Source organism: Dermochelys coriacea, chromosome 2, assembly GCF_009764565.3.
Source record: "Dermochelys coriacea isolate rDerCor1 chromosome 2, rDerCor1.pri.v4, whole genome shotgun sequence".
Lineage (NCBI taxonomy): Eukaryota > Metazoa > Chordata > Testudines > Dermochelyidae > Dermochelys > Dermochelys coriacea.
Genome location: NC_050069.1, coordinates 185,005,655 through 185,016,370, shown reverse-complemented (window position 1 = coordinate 185,016,370; position 10,716 = coordinate 185,005,655).

Below are 10,716 nucleotides of genomic sequence, written 5' to 3'. Positions count from 1 at the left end.
GATAGTTATTCCCCATTTTGTAGGTGAGCATTTGATTTTGAAAGTACTTTACACTAGTCTTTATTAAATTTCATCTAGTTAATTTCAGTTAATTTCAATTCTCCAATTTGTGAAGGTCATTTTGAATTTTAAGCCTGTCCTTCAAACTGCTGGCGACCCCTTCCAGCTTGGTGTCCTCTGCAAATTTTATAAGCATGCTTTCTACTCTATTATCTGAGTCAGTAATGAAAATATTGAATAGTACGAGAGCCAGGACTGACCCCTGGCAGACTCCACTAGATACTCACTCCTAATCTGACAGCAAGCCATTGATAACTACTCTTTTAAGTACCATCTTTCAACCAGTTGTGTAGCCACCTTATAGTGATTTCATCTGGACCACATTTCCCTAGTTTGCTTACAGGTGTGTCATGCAGAAATGTATCAAAAGTCTTAGTAAAATCAGGGTATATCCCGTCTACTGTTCCCCTCCCCCTGCCCGCCCCAATCCACTCGGTCAGTAATTCTATCAAACAAGGAAATTAAGTTGGTTTGGCATGATTTATTCTTGACAAATCCATAATACCATTCCTTATAATCCTATCATCCTCCAGGTGCTTACAACTTGACTGTTTAATCATTTGCTCCAGAATCTTTCCAGATATTGAAGTTAGACTGACTGGTCTATAACTCCTGGGGTCCTCTTTTTTCCATTTTTTTAAAAGATAGAGACTATATTTGTCCTTCTCCACTCTTCTGGGACCTCTCCCATCCTCCATGATTTCTCAAAGATAATTGCTAACAGCTCCAAGATGGCTTCAGCTAGTTACTTAAGTATCCTAGGATGAAGTTTATTGGGCTCTGCTGACTTCAATACATCTAACTTATCTAAATATTTGTTAACCTGTTCTTTCCCTGTTTAGGCGTGCATTCCTTCCCCCTAGTTGTTAATATGAATAGTGTTGCGTATCTGGTCACCATTAACCATTTTAGTGAAGACTGAAGCAAAACAGGCATTAAGCCTATCTTCTTGATGTCCTCAGTTGTTAGCTCTCCTTCCCTGCTAAATAGAGGACTTTGAACTTTTCTTCATCTGTCTCTTGTTTCTAATGTATTTTAAAGAACTTTTTTTTATTGCTTTTTATGTCCCTTGCGAGGTATAACTCATGTTGTGCCTTCCTTAGCCTTTCTGATTTTGTCCCTACATACTTGTGCTGTTCTTTTGTACTCCTCCTTAGCAATTTCACTGTGTTTCCACTCTTTGTAATATTCCTTTTCAATTTTCAGGTCACCAAGGAGCTCCTGATGAAGCCACATTGACCTTTTACTGTTCTTCCCGTCTTTCCTCTGCATCTCAATAGTTTGCAGTTGTGCCTTTAATGTTGTCTCCTTGAGGAACTGCCAGCTCGCCTGAACTCTATTTTCCCTTAGATTTTCTTCTCATGGGACCTTGCCTACAAGTTTTCTGAGTTTGTTAAAGTCTGCTTTTTTGAAGTCTATTATCCTTATTCTGCTGCTCTTCCTCCTTCCTTTCCATAGACTCATGAAATCATCATTTCATGATCACTGTCACCCAAATTGTCTTTCACCTTAAGATTTGCTACCAATTACTCACTATTGGTCAGAATCAAGACTAAAATGGCTATTCCCCAGGTTACTTTCTGGAACAAAATGTTGTCCCCAATACATTCCAAAAAACTTATTGGAAATTTTGTGTTTTGCCATATTACTTTCCCAACAGATGTCTGGGTAGTCAGGTGTTTTCTATATTTCTTTTAGAAATGCCTCATTTACTTCCTCTTCCTGATTTTGTGGTCCATAGTAGATCCCCACCATGACATCACACCTATTTTTAGCCCTTGTATCTTTATCCAGAGACTCTCAGCTGGTCTGCCTCCTGGAATATCCTTCTGGCCCTGAGAAAAAGCATATATATATCCTTTATGTATAATGCAACCCCTCCTCCATTTTCCCCGACTGTCCTTTCTGAACAAGATATACCCCTCTGTGCCACTAATTCAGTCATGTGACTTATCCCCGCATGTCTCTGTGATGCCAATTATGATTTAGTTTAGCTTATGTACTAATACTTTCAGCTCTTCCTGTTTATTCCCCATACTCCTTGCATTTGTAGACAGATATCTAAAATGTTGATCAGATTTCCCCACTGATTTTCTTCTTGTTGCTTCTTTGACCCTATTGTAATTTTCAATGCCCCCCCTTCCAACATCTAACCCTCTGTTAAAGTCACCTTTTAAAATACTTACATGTGGACTTTTGTCACCTGCCCCCATTGAACCTAGTTTAAAGCCCTCTTCACTAAGTTGGCAAGTCAGTGTGTAAAGATGCTCTTTCCCTTCTTTGTCAGGTGGACCCCATCTCTTCCCAGCAGATCTTCTTCACTAAACAGCATCCCATGCTTAAGAAGCCAAAGTTGTTCCCATCAACACCATTTGTGCAGCCATGCATTCATCTTCTGGATGATGTCCTGCCTGGGCCATTACCTTCAACCGGAAAGATGGACAAGAACACAACGTGCATCCCTGACTCCTTCACCATAGCTCCCAGACCCTGTAGTCAGTGCTGATTTGCTCAGGATCAGACCTGGCAGTCTCATGAGTGCCCACATGGATGAATAGCATAGGGTAGTGATCAGAGGGACAGAGCTGGTTAGGCCTCAGCTGGAGTACTGTATCCAGTTTTGGGTACCAATTTATAGAAATGATGTAGAGAAACTGGAAAGGATCCAGAGGTGAGTGACAAAGATGATGAGAAGGATGGAATGCAAGCTGTGTGAACAAAGGCTGAAGGAACTGGGTATGTTTAGTTTGGAAAAGAGGAGTCTCAAATGAGAGTGGTCTTCAAATGCTTGAAAGGCTGCCATAAAAAAGATGGAGAAAAGTTGTTCTCTTTTGCCACAGAGGGCAGGACAAGAGGCAGTGGGTTCAAACTACAACATAGCACACACACATTAAATCTCAGGAAATACTTCCTAACTGTAAGAACAGTAGGACAATGGAACAGACTGCCTATCGAGGTTGTCTACGCTCTTTCACTGGAGGTTTTCAAAAGGAGGCTTGATAGCCATCTGTCTTGGATGGTTTAGATCCAAAACCTGCATCTTGGCGTGGGGTGGGGGGGAGTTAGATGAGATGACCTTCTAACCCTATGGTTCTATGATTTTTATGAGCATCAGTAACTTCTCTGTAATGTCTTGGACGCGGGTATCAAGCATGCAGCACACCTCCTGGGACATCATGTCAGGAAGGCAGATAGATGCCTCCGTTGCCCTCAGAAGGGAGTCTCCAACCATCAGCACCCTAAGTCTCTTCCTCTTGGGTACATTGGCAGTGAATTATGAAAACATCCATAGTCACATTAGATAACTATTAAGAAGTTATAAGGGTTTTAACCCTCATACTTCAGGGAATAAGTCAATCGCCTAAAGTGATGGGGGTTAGGAAGAATTTTTCCCTGTGGCTCGTTCGGCCATAGCAATACCTTCCTCTGCAGCTTTTAATACTGCCCAGTGGTGGAGGCAACATTCTGGATAGCTGGACCATTAGTTTGATCTACTACAGAAATTCTGATGTTCCTATCAGGTTGTGCTCAGAAATGAGACATTGGGCTTGCTCCTGCCCCTCTTGAAATCAGTGCCAAAATTCCCAGTCAAGAGACTATCACAACCATTTAGTCAGCTACTACAAGACCTAGCTGTCAGAGAAAGATTCATATTGGAACAATAATAATTTTTTGTTACTAAACAAAGCATAATGCTTGGGAGATTCTCTTCTCTTTTTTCTCTTGAAACATGGTGAAGTTCCTTAAGGTTCTTTGGGATCAACTTGAGTGTGAATGTTTGCAGTATTTTTGAGAGATGGTTGCCAGGAGTTTTAGGAATCTAACTCTAGATAGTGGACAGATTGCACATCTGTCCTAAATCTAGTGTGGAAGAACTACCATCCATGACTTAACATTCATCATACTTATGTAATAAGGAGAGTCCTGACCCTTGCCAGAAAGAAAGATATAAAACTCAGTGTTCAGCAGGTCTTGCTCACAGATAACAGCCAACAGATACAGGCAAAGAGATATGTCCCCACCGTTGGGAGTGGGTTTCCTAGACCAAAGGAAGTCCACAGATAAATAGCTGGAGAAACTGAAAACAGAAAGACACCAACACTCTCTGATAAGAAAAACTAGATTATATTACACATAATTTAGACTGAGACTTCTCAGTTGCTGTTTCTGTAATTCTTTTTTTCCTTCTTCCCCACTCACCTTCTCCTTCCCCTCCCCTCCCCCTTTGAGTTTTGTCATCCATTCCTAACTGAATGGTATAATAAGTTAAAAACAGGGTTAGCAGAGATGGAGTGTTAAACTGAGGTCTTGATTTTACAGAACGAAGATTCTGTAGCTGCCAAAACAGAGAGCAGAATTTGGGTCTTATAACTACACTGTAACTTTACAATGTGCCCTGAGTAAGGAGCAGATCAGAGAACTAATTGTGATTCTGCTTTTCTATGCGGGACAGAGTTCATTACTTCACCATTTTAGTGGTGCAATTTACCCACTCTGCTGTGCTGCAGATCAACGCTGGTGAATTGAGAGTGGGGCAAACCAGAGCTCCTCCCACACTGTGTCCCTCTTTACACTCTTATTCACAACAGGGAGAATTGGACAAGTACCCTTGTCCCCACCACCACCTCCAGAGTCATAATCTAACTAGAGCTGATCAGGGCAGCAAGGTGCATTCCTTACTCCCCTTTATCCCCATGTGCAGCTGAGTAAGGTCTGTGACAATGTAGCCTTTGTTAGTAACATATTTAGTTCCCTCTCCCCTGTAAGGAACATGTTCCAAAGCCAACCATTTGGCTTGCTTGGCAAGTGTGCTGCCAGAGCTAGTTTCCTAAGCACTTCACTGGAATTGCTCGTGTCATAAATATAAAGGGAAGGGTAACCACCTTTCTGTGTACAGAACTATAAAATCCCTCCTGGCCTGAGGCAAAACCCCTTCACCTGTAAAGGGTTAAGAGCTAAGATAACCTCGCTGGCACCTGACCAAAATGACCAATGAGGAGACAAGATACTTTCAAAGCTGGAGGGGGGGTGAGGAACAAAGGGTTCTCTCTGTCTGTGTGATGCTTTTGCAGGGAACAGATCAGGAATGCTCTTCATACCTCCTGTAAAAAGTTAGTAAGCAATCTAGCTAGAAATGTGTTAGGTTTTCTTTTGTTTAATGGCTGGTAAAATAGGTGTGCTGAATGGAATGTATATTCCTGTTTTTGTGTCTTTTTATAACTTAAGGTTTTGCCTAGAGGGATTCTCTATGTTTTGAATCTGATTACCCTGTAAGGTATTTACCATCCTGATTTTACAGAGGTGATTCTTTTACTTTTTCTTTAATTAAAATTCTTCTTTTAAGAACCTGATTGCTTTTTTCCTTGTTCTTAAGATCCAAGGGTGTGGGTCTGTGTTCACCTATGCAAATTGGTGAGGATTTTTATCAAGCCTTCCCCAGAAAAGGGGTATAGGGTTTGGGGGGATATTTTGGGGGGGAAGATGTCTCCAAGTGGGCTCTTTCTCTGTTCTTTATTTAACATGCTTGGTGGTGGCAGCAGAGCGTTCAAGGACAAGGCAAAGTTTGTACCTTGAGGAAGTTTTTAACCTAAACTGGTAAGAATAAGCTTAGGGGGTCTTTCATACAGCTCCCCACATCTGTACCCTAGAGTTCAGAGTGGGGAAGGAACCTTGACAACTCGATATTTAGAGGTAAGTTTATTTGGAAATATTTCCAGGCCAAAAAAAATGCAGTGTCTGAATTCTACTATTTTTGTATTTATATTATTGTATTTATGATACAAAAGTTACAAATAAAAAGTTAAAATGAAAACTTTGAGAGGATGAAGATATATACCTCAGGGCTTGTGAGTCATAATACTGAGTTCCTAGTTTTTTCTGTTTCGCTTCCTTAGAGCAGCTATATGGAAGTCCACAAGGAAAAATTCCCTAACACTAGCTAACTGCTGAGATGTGAGTTCTGCTGCTTTTAATCACTGTGCCATTCCCCTCCTATGCTGTGTCTTTGTAGAAGTGACCTCCTTAAGCTGAATTCACAACAGGAGCGTCTTGGCCTCCTCCAAAGCAAATCACTCACAATAGCATGAACATCCATCAGCAATGCTTTCCAGGTGCATTTTGTCTCTGACCTCTGGATCATTCAGTCTTCCTACCAACAAGTATTTCTGTATAAAAGCACATGTTCTCTCAGACACAAACACACACACACACACACACGTGTGTTCTATCAATGTCAATGCATCTTAAAAAACTATAAACCAAAGTTCACATTAAAGGTATTAATCATTTAACACTCAGAAACAAACTATAAATGGCTAACACAATTGTGCTGCTTTGAAATGGATCAATTTCCAGGGGACTGGACTAGATGAGCTCTCAAGGTCCCTTCCAGATTCTATGAATTTCAGGGTGTGTATCTATGAAATCCATGTCTTCCAGTGACCAGGATGTAGGCAGTCATTCCTAGTAGTTAGAATAGAAGTCAGTAGCCAGGAATTGAAGCCCAGGGTGAAAGCTGAGTTAGAGGCCAGGTGCCAGAACCAAGAGTCACAGCTGGAGTCAGGAGCCAGCACCTAGGATCAGAACTAGAATAAAAGGCCAAATGTAAGAGCTCACAATCAGAGCCAGGAGCCTAGGGTCAGAACCAGGTTAAATGAAATGAGGCCAGGCAGCAGCAGGTTTGAGTCCAAGACAGGTACAGAAGCTATTGCAGCCATGAGCAAATGCTGTGAATAACCTGCATCCTGCTACTACTGGTCTTAAGAGCAGGTCTATTGATTCCACCAGCCCAATGAGGTGGCTAAACTGGAGCCCAGCTGTGCTCGTTAGATTGTCTGGGCATTAAGCTAGCTGAGGCCCTTACTCCTGATACCAGGTAAGCCAGGGCTATGAACTCTGGAAAATTGGGGTGCTTTTTACAGATGCCACACCTTGACTTACTCTTTAGCACCTTATCTGGCTGAATGATGAATGACATAGGCTCCAGGGCCTTGTCAACACTAGAATTTTTCTGACTCCCAGTACCCAACAGGCCCAGTCACACCTATGGTGGCATCACTGGAAGCTGTAACTTAGACAAGGCTTAGGTATTTTAACCCCATGTTGTCTATTGGAAGACATTGAACTCCATTTCATTAGTGACCTTCTATAATCAGAAATTGAAAGCACATCTCCAGAGAAAAGACTATACTGCACAAGCTCAGTGAGTTGGCAGCATCAAGCCTGATACTGGATGCCACTTTTCATAAAGTGTCACGGTGCCTAGAGTGGGGTCACAACTGTGAAAGCCAGTCTCAGGTCGGACTATCTGAAAACTGGGCAGACACTTCCAAACTGGTGGTATATTCTATAACTAGATTTCACCAAGCCAGTAACAAATGTGCACTCCTGGATCACTATATTAGTTTTACCATGGAGCCACAGACAGTCGCCTTTAGGTCTCCAGACCCTTTTTAGCACCCAGAAAACTAGACTTTGTGATGAAAGGTTCTTAAAACCAAAAATTACCTCACATTAGGTTATTTCCAACTCCAAGGGGTTGGTCACTTACCTCAGTTCAATAGATACTCTGGATTTCATACCAAAGACAACATCGACAGCTAATTTCTCTAGTAAACTAACTAAAGATTTATTAGCTAAGAAAAAGAAATGAATTAGTGAGACGTTAAAGGAGATAAAATAAATTACAATAAATTCAAGTTTTTAAGTCCAATATGATAGCAGAGATGTAGTAATTTCCTGGTTTCCAGTAGTCTTTTCTCAGGGATTTGGGGACCTCTGTCTTGTATCTGGAGCACCACCTGACAGCATCCAAATAGATCAGAGATGAAGGACCATTCCCAAGGTTCCTTCTTATAGTAGAAAACAGTCTGACAAGTGCTTTCAGCAGAGCATGGGTCCATAGACTTCCCATTGAACATAACTTCAAAACAAGGGTTATTCTAACATTCTACTTCCTATACCTATACAAGTAATCCAGTTACAGTGATATACATAATGTAGTTACTGGCCATTCATTACAATAGGGATGGATAAGTGGGAACAATACAGAAAACATTCATTAGTTTTCGGGAAGTCTACACATCAAACAAATTCTCATCTTCCTGCTAACATAAACCTCTGATCTATGGTTAATTAAGCATAGGGTATACATATATAATGCAAATCAACAAGTTACAGATCCGTGAAGACAATAGCACTAATATTTCTTTGAAGTATTCTAACAGAGAAGTGAATTGGCTTGATCCCATTACAATGATTCCTATCAGCACAAGAGAAGGACCTCTAGCTACTAGAGCATGTCACATCTCTTTGATACCCACACACAAGTTAATTGGTCCATATAACACTTCTTTGAAGTTGTGACCTGAGCTAGCTAGCTGTCAGCACCACATAAAGTTTACCTGCAAAAGTCAACAACAAAAAATTTCCCTACAAGTCAGACCAATTGTAGAGAATTTTTTCCCCAATGTATCCTATAGATTTGTAGATCTTTTCTCTGAAATAGCTTGTGAAATAAAGCTTTTTGCCTTTAGTGCAGAATAGTATTCCCTAGCTCTTATAGAATTTTTTATTCATAGATCTCAAAACTAAGATGGATCAGTAATATTATCCCCACTCAAAATCTGAACTCATTCATACCTGAATTTCAGACCTTTTGAGGTTCTGACATCTCTACTGGAGAAGTTTTAGTTTAAGAAAAAATATCTTCACTTGAAAATGTTCTTACACAAGAAAAGGTTTGAATTAGTTTGAGTTTTGGACAAAAGTTCAGACCATATCTTCTTTTATCTCAGTCTAATAAAAAGAAAATGTCATGAAACAATTCTCAAACCAAAGTTACACTAAAAAAACTTTCCCCCAGTCCCTAGAAATCTTTATAATAGAATGTCTATTTCTTCAGTTTTCTCTTCTGTTTTTCTCTTAGCAAATGCATTGTTTGGGCTACCTCAATAAAAAAGGAAAAACATTTATATCAGGGAAGCATCATATAATTTCCTTACCAGTGTATTTAAAATGATAGCTGTCAGCTAAAAAAAATCTAGGAGATGTATTCATGTCAGTACAACGCAATATAAACACAAGTACTTGCTTAGGAACTATCTATTCACCCTTTTGGCCTTGAGTCCACAAGAGCTAAATACATTTAGCATTTCACAACAATAAGACAACTAGTATTAATTACGGTTTTATATCTGTGAGGACAATGCAATCCTCTGAGATGCTGAACGTTTTCTGAAGTCTTGCTTCCTTCTATTGCATTTCAGTGGAATGAAAAACCTTGTTTAAAATGAACACTTTCCCTGGTACTGGAAGAGCAGCCATATGCAGCATATTTATGGAAGGGGGGTCTTGTGGCCAAAGTACTGTCTGGGATTCAATAGATCTAAACTGGAGCCACGAATTAGAGATGGTTAAAACATGCCAAATTTAATCTGTGAAAATGTCAGTGTTATTTTCTTATTGAAGGATGCAAAGGGATCCATTTTTCACTTTGTGAAATTTTAATCAATTTTCCAAAAAGTTTTTATTAAAAGCATTCTCAAAAGTGCTTACTGAAAACCGATTTTCAGTGAATAAAGTATTTTGGTATCTTGATAATATTGTCAGTAAAAAATTTTGAAAAAAAGTGTTATGTTGAAAATTTTAATCACATCTAATAACACTTCTTTCCTCTTACCCTATATCTGGCCTTGTCTATTTCAACTGTATGCTCTTCAGTGCAGGGGTTGTCTTTTACTATAACCAGGTTTGTCAAAATTGCCCAGCCTGCACACTCGGGGCTAGATTTTCAAAATTGCTTAGCTCCCAAGAAATTGTTTAGGCACCAAAATAAGTAGCCAGATTTTCAGAAGAGCTCTGCATGTTGGATGTTGAGTAGGGCCCTACAAAATTCACAGCCATGAAAAATGCATCACGGACCATGAAATCTGGTCTCCCTGCATGAAATCTGGTCTTGTGTGTGCTTTTACCCTATACTATACAGATTTCATGGGGGAGACCAGCATTTTTCTAATTGGGTTTCCTGTCCCAAAAGAGAGTTGCAGGGAGGTTGCAAGGTTATTTTAGGGGGGGTTGAGGTTTTGCCACCCTGACTTCTGCACTGTCTTCAGAGCTGGGTGGCCGGATAACAACAGCTGTTGGCCAGAAACTCAGCTCTGAGGGCAGCACCCTATCAGCAGCAGCACAGAAGTAAGGGTGGCAATTCCATACCAGGCCACCCTTACTTCTGCACTGCTGTCTTTAGAGCTGGAGTTCCAGAGAGTGGCGGCTGCTGATTGAGGGCCCAGCTCTGCAGGCAGCAGCGCAGAAGGAAGGGAGGCAATACCACACCATGCCATCCTTCCTTCTGCACTGCTGCTGGCAACAGCTCTGCCTTCAGAGCTGGGTTCCTGGCCAGCAGCCACTGCTCTCCAGCTGCCCAGCTCCGAAGGCAGAGCCACCACCACCTGCAGCGCAGAAGTAAGGGTAGCAGTACTGCAACCCCCCCTACAATAACCTTGCGACCACACCACAACTCCTTTGGGGTCAGGACCCCTACAATTACAACACTGAAATTTCAGATTTAAATAGCTGAAATAATGAAATTTACTATTTTAGAAATCTTATGACTGTGAAATGGACCCTAGTGTTGAGGTCTTTGGAAAATCTGCTTTT